Raw genomic sequence first — 19,336 nt, 5'->3', positions numbered from 1 at the left:
CTTGTCTAATTGCATTTCGCACAGTTTCAGCTCTGCCTATGATTTGAGCATTTCCTGCAGAAAGTTGGATCATCTATACGGTCTCAATAATCTAAAGGAAAGTACTGAAAATGGGGTTTAGATGAAAATTTATTTTCCATCAGGACAGCAACCCCAAACAGAACGCACGTAACTTCAAAATGTGTATCCTTTTCATTGTAAACAGCATTTACACACAACACCATAGTACCCCGACATCAATGTCATTGAATATCTGTGGGCCACACTCGAAATAGTGGTTCAAAAACACAAAATTAGAAATAAAATCCATTTAAAACAAGTTTGTAAGAAGAATAGGGTAAAATATCTTCAGATACAAAAAAAAAAATTGGTCGAATCGGTACTAGGACGTTTAAAGGCCATCATAAAAACTCAAAAGATATGCAATTAAATTTTGACACTTTTCTTCTTTGCGAGATATTACAAAAATTTAATTGGTGTATTCTTAATTTTTTGAGACAAAAATCTGCGTATGTTTATTTAAAATGCTTCTGAAATTTTTCAGTTTAGAGGTCTTTCGTTGAATGTTTTTTATTTTTACTTTAAATTAAACCATTTGTTATGTATAAAAATAAAATCATGTTTGCACTTCTCGGTAATGTGTTATTTATATTGAAAGTCAGATTTATCAAGTAAAAGTAAGGTATACTCTCAATTGTTTGAGTCACAGTATATATATATATATATATATATATATATATATATATATATATTTATACTGAATAAGGATGTAAACCATGCAAATGAAAAACAGAATATTTCTTTCTTTATTTTTAACAACAGAAATAAAAATCACGTTATCAAACATTGTAAGAAACATTGAAAACGATTTGGGTTTTATTCACAACAATGAAAAATATACTTAATAATAAATTCGATGCTTAGTTAAATCTGGATTGAGGAACTTTTTGGCAATAAAATTGTTATAATAAAAATGATAATTTTTGGAGTTTAAAGAGGAATAAATTTGTTAAATTTTTTTTAATTAAATGATATTATGTTAGAATTTTTTTTAATTCATTTTTTTTTATCAATTATGAGAAAGTTTTTAAAATAAGAAAATTTTGTTGCAAAATTATTGAAATGATTTAATTTATGACCAAATATGTAAAAAAAAAGGATTTATGCGAATAAAGATAAATATTTATTTATTTGTATATTATACAAATCTACAGTTTTTGTCGAATCTTAATAAAATTTTGCACAGGTGCGTTTTCTAGATGAGAAAAAAAAATGGCCGTGAACTTTCTGAAGTTCAAAAGTTAATTAAAAATTTAGCAAAGTTTTTGTATTTTTCATTTATGTCTTTCAAAATTATTATTATACAAAAATGGACTTTTCATGTCTTAAAAATGTAAAAAAATATCTTTTTGATGAAACCAATTTCTTTACCGTGCAGTTTTTTTCTCCTCTGATTTTAATAATTTTTATATTTTATATTTTATTTTTTATTATACTTTTTTTTAAAAAAAACTTTTATATTTTATTTTATAAACATTTTGTGGTATTGTGTTTATTATTACAATGAAAGCCAAACAACTTTCAGGATTTCATCTATCTTTGGAATGACAGCCTTTGTAGCTAAAAATCCCAAAATCCCCCTCATTCAAACAAAAAAATCATCTATCTTCAATCACGTGCTTTTTCCAATATTGCAATCAAAATAAAAAAAAATAACTTTACATGAATATTTGAAAAATAAATTTTACTTCCGCTTTTATTTATCTAGACATTTTTTTTTTTTTTTTTAATTTGCGCACGCGATAATTTCAGGTGGACTTATCCAATTGAATATTTTTTTCAATCTTCAAATATTCAAATTATAGAGTGAAATTTTAAATAAATGCGCTTAACAGTAATAGCTGAAGGATAGAAAAACCAATATTTGGGGGAAACAAGTAAGTCGCAAAAGGCGATTAGTACTGAAATTTAAAATAAATCAAAAATTAATTCCATTCTCCGTCTTATTATATGAAAATAAAATTTTAATATTCTTTTAGAAGAGCTTTTAAGCTATTTAAGTAACTCTATTTTTTGTGTTTAACAATATGTACCAAATATTGCATGTATCTTATCTCAACAAACCATCAATCATTCATATTGACATTCCGTAAAGCATTGGTTCAATTAAATGATTGAATGAAACAGAATGAAACAGATTCCTAACTTGTGAGATGTGTATTCTGGACATACGCAACAAATTAATTAACGGCATACGAAAGGTAATGTTTGTATTGGCGGAAAATACAAAAATGAGTTGTTAAAATGAAAAAAAAAAAAAAACATGTTTAAAATATTCCACAAATTTATGAGATAGACGAAAATCTTGCGATTCCGAAAAGCCATTAATATCAAATACTTTATAAAGAACTCTGATGTCAAACTAATAAAATATTTAGAACACTAAATTTCAGAAAATAATAAACTCATGTTTGCATAAATAAATAATAAATATTAGAATAAACTTGACGCAGTTCCAGACATAAAATAATATCTTCATTTTAATTTAGTTTTATAAAATTCTAATTCTCTAAATTCTCTAAGAAACATGTACTATAAGGATTGCTCTGAAATTGTTCTTCATTTGGTTACCACGGTGAGAAGTAGTAAATTTGTAAGAAATTATTTCAATACTGTTTTTAATAAAACGGGGAAATAATATTATTATAAAAATTAATTCAAATATAAAATCAAAAATGAATCATAAAAATGCTATTTACTAATATCGTTTGGACATCGTAACTCGAATCGTTTGGTTTTTAAATCTTTTATATCTTTCTATCATATAATTTTTTTTATCTAAACATTACGTTTTATTCGTCTTGATAGCGAGTCACCTGATCCATGACATTTGAATTTATTTTGCCAGTATTGTTTCACATATTTGATGAAAATTATTATTAATATCATAGTAAGCATTTATATTGCACTTGACGGTGAGTTGGTGACAAAAAGAAAAAGTAAAGCTTTAATTAATACTAAATTAACAGCAAATGAGTTTGAAACAATATTATTTGTTAATCCTACAACTCTGTGGCAACACAGATGAATAACTTTCCGGTTTGTTTACATTTTTCGAGTAACATCCCTTTTCCATCTCTTGACTACGAATATCTGAATATACAAGAAATACACGCGTTAACCCTGCATGATTTTTTAAAATAGTAATAAGGCTTCCACCTACATCAGAAGAAGGAAAAATGCGATGAAAGACCGAGTGAGGATCTGGCAATTTGAAAAGAAAAGCCAATCGTAAAGCTCCTAAGTTGGCGGAAAAATATAAAAAAATGATGCAATATTTAGGTATTTTAGATATAAGCAAAGAATATTCTCATTCTGGGGATTTGAGCTCTGATGCGGAATTGGCTGATCGGCAAATGTGTGTAGTCAGCATGAAAAAATTGTTTCCAACGTTGAACGAATGGTTAGTGGAGTTCAAAAACTTGCTAACTGGAACTGGCGAACATCGCGTACGATATCGGACAACATGAGATTTGGCAAGCGACAGTGAGAAGGGGGGATTAATAAAAACTTTGAGCAAAAAGATAGCTTGGATGAAGTTGGAGAGTAAAAGTAGGGTTACACAAAAAGACTAATCAAAAGTATAGAAGGAAATAAATTTTTAATTTAATCATTGATGTAAATAATTTTAATTTTTAAACATCTTAGAATTATGTGTTTTAACCTTTAAATTTCTGTATACATATCTCTGCTACCAAAAAAAAATTTAATTAAAAAAAGTTATGATTTATTTTTTGAAGATCGAGGAAAAATTAACTATAGCAATTTCGGCAATTTCAAATAATTTACATTTTTTTAATAATTAATGTACTTATGATTTCCTATTATTAGCAGAGTGAAGGAAGCGAGACGGATTACGTAGTTTCCCAAACGAATCGCAATGCGATTCTTAAGGGTTGTTGAGTGGATAAGTAGCACTTAAAACCTTATTTATTTTATAAAAAATTCCAAAAGCATTTTTCTGTTAAAAACTTTCTAAGATCATTGACTTGTTCTCTCTTTTTTTTTTTTAAGTGTTTTCGTTTTTATTTTATTTATGATATTTCGTTTTTATTGTCTATAATTCACCAAACGATACTTTCATCACGAAATAGTAAACACATAAAATCATAATTATTTTTTATAGCTTTTTTATGTTTTTCTAGTTTTGATTTCATCGACTTTCGTCATGTCACGAGCAAAACTGTGCAGGCTCTGCTACTACTCTTATAATTTGTTTGATCTACTTATATTTCACTGCAGTTTAATCAGAAATTTTGTCAAAATCAACGTGATATTTTATAGTATTACTTAATAATTGTAGGTCATGAAAAATCTTCACGTGGAAATGGCACGATCAAAATGTAATTTCAGATTTTGTAGTTAATCTTAGCAAATAAACCAATAAAAATAGCTACTAAAATGTTACTGAAGTTATAAAAGCAGAAGTCTTAGAATTTTTTCAAAGTGTGTCTCATATCATTCATAAAACTTTTCTGATCAATCCAAAACTTTGAATTTTTTAATCTTGTATTAAATTTTAAATTTATTAATTTTTGTATTAAATTTTAACATTTGCGAGTAAACCGAATATATTTCATAGTCAATAGGTGTCAATTAAACTACGCATGCTACAATTTTGATGTATTAAAAATAATTTTAGGATGTAGTTCATTGGAATTATATAGAAAGAAAAAAAATTGAAGTTCTCGTTTCTAACAGTGCTTGCAATTTTTACTTATCTGAAACTACACTCATGTCCAAAATTAAGGTCACAAACATAAAATCTGCGAAAACTATTTGCCACGAAATTTGGGACAGATATATATTATAATGGGAGAAAGAATATAGCAATATAAAAATATGGAAAAGATTTTAATTGTGAATCAAGAAACTGGGTTTATCAAAAAGTGTTAAATCATGAATAAGAGAAAAAGCATTTATCTCTGAAAAGTCTTCCTAATATGGAGTGTGACCACCGTGCATTACTGTACAAGCTTCACAACGAGCTCTCATACTATTTATAATGGTGTCAATAAAGGTTCTTGTCAACAAAACCGATTCTTTCAAAAGCGCAGCTTTTAACTCCTGGAGGTTCTTTGGAGGTGAGGGGATACGCTGTGCAATAGCTTTCTACAACATCCCATACATGTTCAATAGGATGAGATCTGGAGACCTCTAGGGCCCATCCATAGGGGAATATCCTTTTCTTCAAGAAAATTATCAACAATATGAGCTCTGTATGGCAGCGCATTATCGTACACAAAAATGAAATCCTCACCAATAACACTCCGGAATTACCTCACGCAGGCTTCAAAGATCTCATCTCTATAATGATGTGCAGTGACAAAACCGGCATCGAAGACGTACGTGCAATGGTGCATAACTACCCAACATTATGCCGTTCCAGATAAAGGATTGATTCCTTTGCCACCAAATCTGTCCATTTCTTTCCATGTCCATGATATCGAGCTATTCGTTCTCTTCAGATGAAGATTCGACGAGAATCATTCTATGTGGTGAATCGCTATTCATCACAGAAATGAACACGCCTTCATTCTTGCTGTGCCAAAGACTGATGTGTTCTGCACCACAACAACCAGGGTTTTTGTTGTTGTTGTTGTTGGATGCAGTCAAGGACAAAGGACACTCTTTGTTATATATCTATGTCCTGTTTGCCTGAAAATTCTTATCCAGACGAATTTGCAATTCAATTTATAATTGAAAATTAATTTATAATTGACTTCTTTTTTCAGTTATTGTGTTAACTTATATTCAAGTTATATAACAGCTAGCCAGACTTCCTCTGTACGGACTTAGTTCAAAATTTGATACAAATCTGAAAATTTGTTATAAAGACTGTATACCAAATTTCATCTCTCTAGCTCAAAGCGATTTTGAGTTATCTTTGTCACAGACAAACACAGAGACGGACATTTATCATTTATCAAAAAGGTATTTTTCGAACTCTGGGATATTTCAAAGGTGGAGATTCGTCAAAATCTCGATTTCGAATTTTTTCACAATTACAGTATTTTTTCTATATATTATACACAAAAAAATTAAATACAATATTGACTCTAACAGTTTGCAGTTGTTATCAGTTAATTGCGGTGTATTAGTTTCTTGATATTTGTTTTTACGTACAACATTGTTTATCTGACCAATGAAGGGAGGGGGGAGGAGGGGACAAAGAGAGGAAAACATGATAAATCAGTGCAGATTACTTTTTACCAATTACTGGAAGTCCACCAGTGGCATTGACATGCTAATATCAGCTTTTACTCCAATGTACGATTTTAATATATGTCCTATTATATACGATCATCTTTATGCCTCATATATAGTCAGGATTTTGAGATAATATCTTTATTAGAGAAGATGCGAGAAATTTTCAGGAGATCACTCCCGATGGTTTTTCCAAGAAGCCATTCGTTTCTAAGATAGAAAAATCGAATGAAATTTCAAAAATCTTCTTCACAATCGGAATTTTTAGAAAAGGAGATTTTCTTCTGTGTGGAGAGGAGAAGAAAATTAGGAATTCAAGGGCGAAAGAATAACTATCGAACCATTTTATTTCAGTTCCTCCCTCTCCTTATAAAGCTTTCATTTCAACTGGTTCAAATTTCTTTCTTCTTTCAACAATATTCACGAAATAACAACCTCCTGAAATACCGTCAAGTACTTGTTGGAGAAGTTTATGAAAAATATATATGTATCTTCGACTTTTGTTATTTCGCGTAGAAGTTACGCTTCCATTATTTTTGAGATCTTCAAAGAATTTACTTGTTTTTTGAAAATCAGCACACATCACTCCAGAGCCATGTGATAAAAGTGTTGGTGATCTCAATCACACTTTTATTGGTAGAATATATTCTTTTCCAATTCCAAAAATTGAAAATAAATACTCTCTTAAAATCTAGATATATGATAGCCTATTTAAGCGTTATATTTATAAAATTGAAGCACGTGCAACTAAAAAACAAGTCCTTGTAACAAAAAAAGTAAACATATAAGAGATATTGCGAAACAATATTTTTTTTTTCGTAATGGATAGAACAAACAAGTGTAATGAAATAAATAACTTGTCTAGACTAAACTCTGATATTTAAAATTGAAAAAAAAATTAAATTGTTAGAAGCCAACTCCAAGTTATGATGTGTTGGTGGGAGTCTGGATAAAATAATGTTGATTACCATGATATGTTCATCACATCCATCTAATCTATATATGGAGCAATCCATGATTGAGAGGTTGTCATTAAATTTGATTTTATCTTTGCAAATTACCATCTAAATCTGAAGTTACGACATAAGCTAGATAGTTTTAAATCATTTAAATTAAATTTTATTCAAACACATTAATTACGCCTTAATTACTAGCAAGGTTTTCTTTTCTTTTTTTTAAAAGATCTGGATTTGGGTTGTATATTCATTTCTTAATAGCAAAACTCTGATTGACTTGGTACAATTTCTGCTGCACGGAACACCCTGATCTTAGTACGCATATGCATTTGCCACAGGGTGCCAAAAATCAAAATTAATTTCTTTCCTTTATTTCATACTAGCTGCCTTTGGTGACCAGCTGGTCGCTAAGGTTAATGCTCGATAAAATTTTCAATTAAATATTTTATGTTTGGTCCCTTAATAGCTTCTTCAGCATAATATTTTCAAATTTAAAATTTTGATAATCATATAATTCATACCATTAGCCTTATCACATTCTATTCATTATATTATGTATCTCCTAATTTCTGACAATTCCCGTAGAATGTGAACTTGAAATTGAAGTGGAATAAATACAAAATTTTTTACTTCCGCTTTTACTTTATTTCATAGTTTATATTTATTAAAAAATTTAAAATGATTTTTTTTTATTGAAACAACATAGTTTTTTAAAAATACAACTACGAATAATCAAATTCTTCGGCATTGAAGTCTTATATATACTAAACAATATTTTTTTATAATTTAAGTAATATCTGAAGGAATTATTCAATAAAAAAATTCTCCGATTCATAGTTTACTCAGTTTTATTCATAAAAGAGAAGACTTTCAATTAATTATTCTATTAAAGAGCACTAAAGCAATTATCCGTAGAGCTATTTTGTAATAAAAAATGCCAATTAACAGAGATATTTTGTACCAAATAGAAACAAATATTTTTAGTATTTATATTTATTTCGTTTTTATAAAGCTTTAAATATATGAAATACAACACTTAGTTGTGAATAGAAACATCTTTCATAAAAACTAGAGTAGAGATGAAATGCAGAATAATTTTATTTTAAGTCTTAATATATTTTTGAAATGAATGAAAAAGGAAAGTTCTTCCATAATAATTTCAATTACCCAATCCATGATCGATTTCAATAAGACGAAACGCGTATATTCACTAATGAAGTAAAAAGGAAGTGCGTATGAAGCGCGCACACAAGCCTTATGTACAAACAATTTGAATTCTTCTTATTTGGAAAGAGAAACTAATGGAAATAACTAATTCAGCAACTTTATTGAGGCTTATGATGTTATTGCTAAGGTCAATCAGCATTAGTGAAAGTTACGGTAGTTAGATTTCGAGAATTGTGGGGAAATACTAAAATCCGGCACGAGTCAAAACTAAAAGCAAAAATTTTTTAGCTTTAAGTACAGTCTAACCTCTCTTAATCAGCAATTCCTGTAACGAGTGATTCGAAATAACAAGCAAAAACCAGAAGAAGTGGTCTCCTCAAAACGTTCTCGTATATTCTCTAATAAACTTGCCATGCCAGAGAACGCATTACCTGGTATTGGCGTACAATAGTTACGAAATATTAATTTTGGCCGTGAATTTAATATTTTTACTGAATGTATCGTCTCACCTTTGGCGAGTTTTTTCGGCGATTAATCCTTGACATACGTTAATAGTATACAAAAATCGAATTTGTGTTTTTAGACACGTTTTTCCCAACCGACTGAAACAAAAATTTAGCACAAAACTGCACATATAATCACAAATTCACACACCAAATTTTATATATTTGTCTTTGCATTTTTGAGTTATCCCGCTTGCACGATTTTGAAAATACAGACCGACAGACAATTAATCTTCTGTTGGATTTGGCTCAAAATTTGACAAGTATAAATGTTAACTATAACACTATAAATTTTAAATCTGTGTAACGAAACTTTATCTATACAGCTTTCTTCGTTTTGTAATTATAGCATACATTCGAACAGCCGGACAGACAGACTTCCTCTGAACAGAATTTACACAAAATTTGACAGAAGTATGTAAATTTGGTATAAACATCATATACTAAATTTAACCGTCTAACTGAAAGCGTTTTTGAGTTATTTTTGTCATAGACAGACTGACGTATATTTCCTAAAAACTTGTCTTTCGGACTCAAATAGTTCTAAAACGTGGAGATTCGTCAAAACCTCGAATTGGAATTTTCGACAATTACTTACTTTCTCTGTACTACGTATACGAGAAAGTAAAAATGCAAAAGAAATTACTCTCTTAACGAGCGATGTTATGAGGCGAGGGGATGATGAAGGAACTTGCCGGATAGCATTGCCGAATGCTACTTCGAGGGGTTTGAGCAAATACCTGTAAAACCACCTGTCACATGTCTGAAAAAAAAATCACATTTTTTTTAAATGTGTTACAAGTTTACTAGCATTGTTCATGTGAGCAGACATTCTAAAAAAATTCAAAGTATTAAAATTACCATAACTTTGTGAAAATAGTATGCAAGAAAGTATCAATGTTTTCATAAAATAGGAAATAAAAGTTCTAAACGCGAATCTTACGAAATTCTACCAGAAGGAACGCATTAATGTATTACGACAGCTGTGTCGTAAATGTCAATTATCTTACGTCTGACATCTTCAAAGGTCAAATGGTGCATAGCAGAAGAGATATCATTTCAAAGTCTAGGTCAAGTATACTACTGAAAAGCAGATTTTTTTCTCGATTATATCTGTTTCTTCAAAAAAAAAAAAAAAAAAAAAAGAGGGGAGGGGAGGGGGAGGAAATTAATTTTTTTTCTTGTACACTTGATCATCATAATGCTTCTTTTAATCTGTAATTAAAAATTAAAAATAATTTTATTTTTATGATATGCGATCAAAAGCTTTCAGTTGATATCAATAAAACTTCTCTGAAAGTATTCAAAATTACTTTACTTACTGAGTGTTTATTCCTTGTTTTGGTTCGGTTCGTCATTCATTTGTCATTCATTCGGTTCGTCATTCATTTGCCATTCATTTGGTTCGACATTCATTTGTCATTCATTCGGTTCGTCATTCATTTGCCATTCATTTGGTTCGACATTCATTTGTCATTCATTCGGTTCGTCATTCATTTGCCATTCATTTGGTTCGTCATTCATTTGTCATTCATTCGGTTCGTCATTCATTTGCCATTCATTTGGTTCGTCATTCATTTGTCATTCATTCGGTTCGTCATTCATTTGCCATTCATTTGGTTCGTCATTCATTGTCATGAATGAAGGATAAATTATATTTCTAAGCTCTTTTTCCTAAGAGACAATTTTGAATTACGCCGAATTTAAATCAAATCTATACAAGCGTCAAAATTGAAAAATTTGTAGCGATTTCTCGGCAAATATAATCGTGACAATTTTTTATTCCAGCTTTAAAAGCCGTTTATGAGCATTTCTGGAATGCAACCAGGATTGCAGACTTTTAGGAAGTTTTTGGATGATTGACACGATTTTGACGTGCTTGGTGAGAAACCATATATTAATCTTAAATCTTACCAAGATTATTTATCTGACAATCGTTAAGCCTATTTTTGTAACTGTTTGAACTTTTTATTTGAATTCCATATCTTGATTTCTTTTATATCTTTTTTCCTCTGACTGAATGTCCTCTTTCGCAGCATGGCGGCATATCTCCAGAACACGTCTAATAATATTTTGCAGCTTCATTAATTCGCTGAGCGACACATTTGATTAAGTAAAGCTGTAAAAATTTTCAATGAATGAAGCGGTTTGAAATTCGTGTGATATTTTGTTTATATTTGACTGTTGCCATTCCACAAGTGATAATAAGCTCGATTTCTGTGCCCCACGTACGTTAGAATTATATATATATATATATATATATATATATATATATATCATAAAGCCTTTCCATTTCTTTGCAAAATTTTATTTCTCTAACATCAAAAAAGTTTGAAATTCTGATTAGGCACGATTTACATATCTCTTTTTGTAATACTAGTAACCAGTAACAGAAATTCCAGTAACTCAGACGATCGACGGAATAAATTTGAATGAATATCTGAATTCATGGGACTATATATAGCATTGGTATTTACTTAAGCTCAGTTAAAGTTTGACCCGTAGGTGTAGGATGACAAGTTTTCCATAAAAATAAAAGACTTATCATCCTACGCATTATTTAAATATGTATTTAGATCGGAATTGCATTTTCTGTAAAGTTCTTTATAATTATATTATTCAATGGTATATTTTATAGGAAATAATTTAATTTCCACTTTATATAATATATGTTTTAGTTTAGTGAAATTAATATCCCATTTTAAAGTAAGACGAGAGCTATTTTGGGTAATCTTCGAAATTTTAAAGCATAATTAGAAGACAGGTGATTAATCACCTTCCCTTTCTCCCCCACATCAAACATTTGACTCTAAAAAAAGAATTAATTAAACGAGTACAGGGCTCATGTGCATGACGAATACACCAAGGAATTGAGTCTGGACTCCGAGACCCTTCGGTACTGAGACTAAGACTTTGGTGGGCTAAGTTTCGAAGACTTATTATTAGACGAGACCACCTCGACATAATAATAATAACTGAAAAAAAAAAAAGATGCAAGAAAAAGCAAAACTTTTTTCTTCTTCCCCTATTTTTAGCAGTCATATATCTGCTGATCAAATATCAAACAATGTAAACAGTTTTCTGCAATATTCTATCAAAATTTATGCAAGTAATTTTTTTATAAATTTATGAGGACATCCTTTGTAGTTTAAACTGGGTTTAAATTGCCGATCATTGCATTTATATATATCTAATCAAAAACGATTTTTAGAAACAGAGTTCTATGCGGATAACACAGATGTTTTTTATTGTAATTAATTTTTTTTAATTTTTAATCCCTAATTCAATTTCTTTCTCAAATTTACAATCTGGTGGCTTCACTGATATGAATAAAAATTTCATTTAATCAGTCAATTTACAGCAGTGGCTCGGGTATAAGGTTTAAACTTTGGATCTGAAGAGTTCCAGATTCGAAGAAAAACCGTGTGCGTGTGTTTCGTACAAATTAAATTTATCGAGACAAGATGGTGTGGCATGGAAGTCTGAAGAAGGGAGTGCCAGCTCAGATGTTGTCCCCCTCATTTAACTACGGTTCAAAATCCCACAATTTATACAAATATTTCTAATGTTACTTCGAAAACGGACGTAAATATAATAACCAAGGTAAAATAAACTATAATAAATTAATCAATCATCTGATACCCGAATTCTGAAAATATTATAACTATTTCAACTTTTGGCGTATTTTAATTTCAATTTTTCATTCATCTTATAAATAGCCAGATATTTTAAAAAAATCCTGCTTCTTTTTTTAAAAAATAAGAAAATCTTAAAAACAATAAAAAAATCACACAGTTAAATATTTGATAAAATAATAAAGACGGTTTGAATTTCTAAAGAAAAATGTAATCTATTGTTGAAAATTAGCAAAAAATAATTTCAAAAAGTCACCAAAATTCAGGAAAAATTTGTCCGACTTTTAAATTAACATCATTAAAAATAACATTTTTTTTAAAATTTTTAATTGGTGTGAATTTTTAAAAAAAAAAAATTCTATCCTAATGGGAAATAAACAAAAAAGATGGCGAAAAAATACTATTTTTAGAAATATGAAGCTAGTGATGAAATAAGTGTTTTAAAAAATTATATTTTATTATGATTTTTTTATTTGTATATCATAAATTAAATTATCCATAAAATGATTCTTAAAATCGAGAAAATATCTTTTATGAAAGATGTGTACTAAAACAAGATCATTGAAATCATGCTTACCCTAAAACAGCAGATCTTCTTTTATTACAAAAAATTTAAATAAACATAGTCACAGCTATTAGAAGTATGTACTGATCAAAAACCCATCAACTATTTACCGATCTTACAATATAAACTGTAGGTTATCAAAATCATCAGTTATCAAGTACTTAAAATATTGCTTATCTTATGGAAATCTTGAAAACATCCCATTCTGTCATGTGTAACTAATCTTTCCTATTCAGGAAAACTGTTAAGATTCTTACTCATACGAATAATTTTTAAAAACCAGATCATTTGGAATTCTGCGGAATTTTTTTTTGAAAACAGTGAAATCGCACAGAACATATGGAATTTTATGTAAGGAAAAACATGAGCTGACGCTGAAAGGAAGTTATCACTGACGTACTTCCTTAATTTTTAGAAAGAAGCAGTAATAAAAGTTGAATCATCTCCCTAGTTCTGTTGGAATGGGTGGGAAAAAATGCTTGGGAAAGACCTAATAAAACAATCATGAATGAATTTATCGGCCCATCTAGTCGACATATTGCAACCTTGATAATGGACTTCGTTCCGTGTCTGTAGTCCGTCTTTCTACATTTCCTCACTTCGCTGGTTGATGAGTTCGGACTGATTATCAGAATTTCAATCAAAAAATAAAAATGGTTGACCGAAGAGTGGTCTGCCTCTTTTTTTTTTTAAATATAGAAATGGACAGTCTTTTTATTTGGTTTGTTAAAAAATAGAATAAACTGATAAAACTAGATTTTACTTATAATGGGTTAAAAAGTGATTATATTTTCATAGCTTTATTTCGAGGAGCTGGTTAAGGAAAGGATCCTGAGAAATTCTAAAAAAAATTATAAATAAATAACAATGGAAAAGTTAATTATTTAAAAGTTTTCTAAAAAATGGAAAAGAAAAGAATGGTAGAAATAATGTATTCTACCTTTAGTTTTATTATTTTTCTTCAACTGCTGATTTAGAGAAATTGAGTTGATCCTATTCTTTGTATAAGTAGGCGGTTGAGACGAATTCTGTAGAAGCTAACATATAAAAATAATAAATATAATTTTAGATTTTTTTTTCACTACGAAAATCTGTATAAAATTGAAACCAGTTTTTTTTTTATTTGAACCCCATACTATCCCACACCTCTTCATGGATTCGAACTTAATTTTGCACTCATATTCATTAGCATTTAGAAAGATTAATACCGACAGTGTAATTTTAAAACCTTCTTAAGAAAGTGAAATGGCGGAGTTGAAAATATTTTATGTTTTTCCGTCCAAATTTCAAATCTAGGATTCGCATAAAAATATTTTTATACTATCTCAAAATAAAAAAAACTACAACTTTGCAATAACACCATTTTTATTGCCGAGCTGTTTTCCTTTAATTTTTTAAGCCATTTTTTCAAACATAATTTTTAATCACCTTCGTTCTTTTAAAAATCAAATTATTAAATCTCTCGGGTTTTTAAATACATTTATAAGCCAGGCGCTTTTGCCAATGTTAATATTCATTTGATTTCTTCAGATATTTTTATTTTCAATACATAGAGTAAAGGCAAAAATTTTAATACATACATCTGTAATTCACTAAAACATTGTCTTTGAAATTTGCTGCAATTCCTTTAACTGTATGACGTAATTTTCTCTCATACTTAAGCACTTAAGATTTTAATGCGCTGTCATATGTCTTCACTGATTTCTTTCTTTTTTAATTGAGTTCTTTGAATAAGATTTTAATACTCTTGATTAGTTTGTCAGTTTTTATTATATTTATATACATTAAACAACTTACAGGAATTTTAAAGTCATATTTTTAAAAATATGTTAACAAATATTTCTTTTTGGTTTCATTTCCTAACTATAGACGTTTGACATTTCTTCAACTTCGTAATTTTTCGAATTCAGGCATTATGTCTTGTGCTCCGATTAACTATTATTGACATATAACCAGACTTAAAATACTAAGCATTAAGTTTTGAATATTTGAATAAACTTTATTGATAATTTGCGTAACAAAATTCCTGAAATTAACGAATATGAGCACGAATCATAAAGCCAGTGCCAAATCGAAAAATTTCCGGAAAAAAAAAAAAAAGCGTAACCGAAACTAATTCCTAAATGTCTGCAATGTGTGTGTGTGTGTGTGTGTGTGTGTGTGTGTGTGTGTTATCCAGATAGTAAATAAACAAACGCAGACGAAGAGCCTGATATTGCAACTAGTATAAAAATAATTGTAAATGTTGTGTTATTAATATTAAAAATTTTATCCAGTTTGGCGACTAGCTGGAAAGCTAGAGATATTGATTGGATTTCAATTTAATAATTTAATTATAAATTCACGTCCATGATACCATAAAACTGTTAGACATTAAAGATGTTACTTTACTTGCATTATATGCGCTTTGTTTATTGAGTATATGAGTCTTTCTAATGGAGATTAGTTCCATTATAGCGCTCATAAAATGTTATAAAATATATTGACATCATAGCACTATTAAAAATGTAAATGATCGATCATCTATATTTCAACTTTTGAGGTTTTTTAAATTCACTTTCTCATTATTCTTATAAATTAATTGCCTAGATATTAAAGAAATTCCTCGTTCTTAAATTTTCAACAATAAAAAAATCTCACAATCAAATATTTGATAAAACAATAAAAATAGAATGAATTTCGGAAAAACAATGTAATCGATTGTAGGAAAGTAGGAAATTAGGCAAAAAATCATTCTAAAAAATTGTCAAAATTCAGGAAAAATGTGTCCAACTTTTAAATTAGCGCCATTAAAAAATAGTTTCTTAAATTTTCAAAAAGTGTAAAACACATATTTGCTCAGAAATATTTTCGGAAATTATCGAAAATAATCAAAATTCAGCTTAATTTTTAATTAACTAAAATTCTTATTGAAATTTCAGAAAAAAAAAATCGCATTCCGACATTTTTAGGTGTACCTGTAACTGTAGATCAAACTGCACACACATACACATCTTTATTATAATAAAAAATAACAAGACAACTTTATATTTATTTTCAGTAAAATATTGCAAAGTTTTTCTCAATAAATCGTTATGCATTCATATAAATTTTAAGCATACTTACTTATTTATAAAAAAAATGTAACTTTCGGATAGGATTTTGGAAAATGCTCACAATTATTAATTTCATCTTCATTGTAAAATTTTTTAAACATTATTCATCTACGTATCATCGTGACATACTTTGTTTGTAAATTGCGATATATATTTTATATATTTTTAAAACACGATAAAAATGAAATCACTTTTTCAATTAGACGAAAAGGAGTAATTCATATGCATTATGGTATGCATTTATTACATACCAACAATACAATTAATATGTTAAAATCTATATCAAGCCATTTTATAAATGTTATAAATTTTTAAGATTTTTTTTAGAACTAAGATTTATTATTTTAAATCATTTTAATACTGTGCTTTTCAGTTTTATACATTTTTTATATAATATTTTAAAATTTTTATATTTTTATATTATAACCATTTTTTATTTCAACATTTTTTTTAAATTCAAAATTTTTAGATTAAAAATTTTTCATGAAATCAAAAATTGTATATATATCACAAAAAAATAAAGAATTTCACAGATATATAAATAATATCACCGCAAAACCAGAAATGTCATTAAAATAAATACCACAAACCAAAATAAAATATCACATATGTTTACCTTCATTTTTTAAAAACATTTTTCTTATAGCCTTTAGGTTTTTTCCCTCCCTCCTGTTTTGCTTACCATTGTTTCCTATTTGCAATTTTTGCAAGTTTCCCATGTTAAACTTTCATTCTTCTAAAACCATTCAATAATGAAGAGTTTTTATTTTGATAGAAAAGAGGTACACACAATCAATAGAATTTTTCTTCCTCTTTTTTATATCTTTTAAGAGGTTTTTTTTTTGTTAAATATTTTAATTTGGATTCTTCAAAAATGATTTGACAAATTTTATTGCACATCTGTCCATGAGTTTTACAATAGTTGCTGATCTCTAATCTATTGGAGAATCTTCATCAATTGCAGCTGAGAATTTAGTTTTTACTTTTTTCCCCATCTGAATCGTTATTGATGTATATATTGAGAATTTGTCTTGAGATTTCGAAGGAATTTTTTTCTTTATTGCTGTTCTTCGTCAAATGGATATCTAAATATTTCAAAGTTGATAAACAACGTATATAAAAATATAAAGATATACGAATATAATAAATATAAAGATATTCTAACCACAAATCAGAACCATGTGAGCAAAATAAGAATTTCCAATAATTTTAGATTAATTTTATTTAATTAAAATTCCAATATATTATATCAGACGAATTTTTAATTGCACATTTAAAACTTGATATATATTTTAACCAAATGTATTTTGACATTCTGATTAATCTTTTATTTTTGAGGGGGAAACAATATAAGATACATACAGAAACGCTACGTTTCTACATTTATTTAAGAATAATGGCTATAAGTAACAGTAATGAAAAACAAATTCACAAATACCTTAAAAAACTGATATTCATTTAACTGATCACAGAGATCTCCAGATTAATAAAGAAAGAAATTATATAAAAATAAAATTATTTATATTAAATAAAAAAAGCAACTTTTTTCATTGCAAATCCATTTACACAAAAAGAATTTTTAATTAAATTATAATTTTGCCAGAAATACATTCACATTTTTTAAAAATCGTTTGCGTCCTTCCGAGAAAAAAAAGTTATTTCTTATTTCGAGTTGAGATGTAAAAAATGAAAAAGTATTTGTGAACGCTATAAAAGAATTATATATTTTTAAAATATGAAACAGTAGTCAATTGAAATATTCCAAAAAGTTTGAGATAATTCATTTTTTAAAAATTGATATGAAATATTTTTAAACTGCATTGTTTCTAAATTGAAAGTCGCATGTTTACACAATTGAGAACAACTTTCCTAGCGAATAAATATGAACCGTATAGTCCATAACATTCGCAGTTATCATGTGTATGAATTTCTGAAAATTGCGCCCCGTATCATTTCTGTGCAGCGGTTTTCAACCACTTGAAAAAATATTTGTATTATTTACATAATATTTGTAAATATTTCATGAAAAAAAATTTGTATGAAAATAGCTGTAATAGTTTAATATGCAAAAAAATGTGTCAAAGAATATACCCATTTTTAACATTAAAAATTATTAGGAAGGAATTATGGGAATTTTATTAAATGTTCATTTTAAATGTGTCGAAAGAAATTTAGTAATTTACAAATGGAGTTGTTTAAAAAAACTTTTTAAAGATGCTATTGCAAAATTGATGAAAAAAATTTATGGCGGATTTCCAGCTAGGCAATTAATCAATTATAAAGAGGTTATTGGTAAAGTTGCTAAACAAACAAATTTGCAAAAAAATACAGATTTTATGAATTATAAAATATTGACATTAACATCTCGCCAAGTGTAATTGATCGGTCTACATTCACTTAATCATAACAACATTTATAAACACTGAATTGTCACAAATCATAAAGTTGCTAAAATAAAAATTAACCAAAAAGAAATCATTAACATGCTGTATTAAAAATTAATGTTACTATATGAATGGGATGTGTAAAATGTTTGAGATTAATGTAAAATGCGAATTTAAATTAATCTATTTATTAAAAGATAGGCTTCATAGTGTATATTGCATAGGTCCCGAATTGCCTTATATTGCCATTAAGATTTGAACCTTTTTTCAGTTGATGAGAAGCAAGTAAGAAAATAATTGCACATTAGAAATATGACTTGCATTAAGCGCCTAGATATTTGCGCATCCAGTTAAAAAAATTTTGTCATTGAATAGAGTAATTAAATCATTTAGGAAAAGAAAGAACTTAGCGATCACTTACACATCAGAAGTACCCAACTTAACTGAATCATAATAACAATGTAGCTCCAAAACAGAACATATCATCTAATGAAGAAGAAGAAATCTCCTTGTCAAGTTACTAAGGAGACTTGAGAGAACCACCGCACTTTGTTGTTCTTAGTTATTTAATATGTCGCGTTTTTAAAATACGCAGCTATTAGTTCATTTTCGTTAAGAACCTTTGAGCTTTCACAGCGTACTTTCCTAATTTTATCGCGTGGCTTTCCTAAGAAGATGACTATCGAATGTCGGGGACTTCTCAATTTTAGTGTTTCTCGGAATTTCATGCTTCACGTACTTCCTGGAAATTAATTAAATATTGA

General features: G+C 28.2%; 1 protein-coding gene across 2 annotated transcripts in view; it reads right to left on the bottom strand.

Moving 5' to 3' along the window:
- Nucleotides 1-19,127, bottom strand: part of LOC129975920 (metal cation symporter ZIP14-like) — a 55,351-nt gene extending 36,224 nt beyond the window's left edge. The window contains exon 1 of one of the 2 annotated variants that reach the window (XM_056089208.1): nucleotides 18,994-19,127. The gene's annotated coding sequence lies outside the window, so the exon portion shown is untranslated. Of the gene's footprint in view, nucleotides 1-13,105; nucleotides 13,171-18,993 lie in introns of those variants that run through there. The other variant, XM_056089209.1, reaches the window with a different exon arrangement.
- Between the last annotated feature and the right edge of the window lie 209 nt (nucleotides 19,128-19,336).

This window comes from Argiope bruennichi, chromosome 7 (assembly GCF_947563725.1).
Source record: "Argiope bruennichi chromosome 7, qqArgBrue1.1, whole genome shotgun sequence".
In the NCBI taxonomy this organism is placed as follows: domain Eukaryota; kingdom Metazoa; phylum Arthropoda; class Arachnida; order Araneae; family Araneidae; genus Argiope; species Argiope bruennichi.
This window is presented reverse-complemented; position numbering and strand designations above follow the sequence as displayed.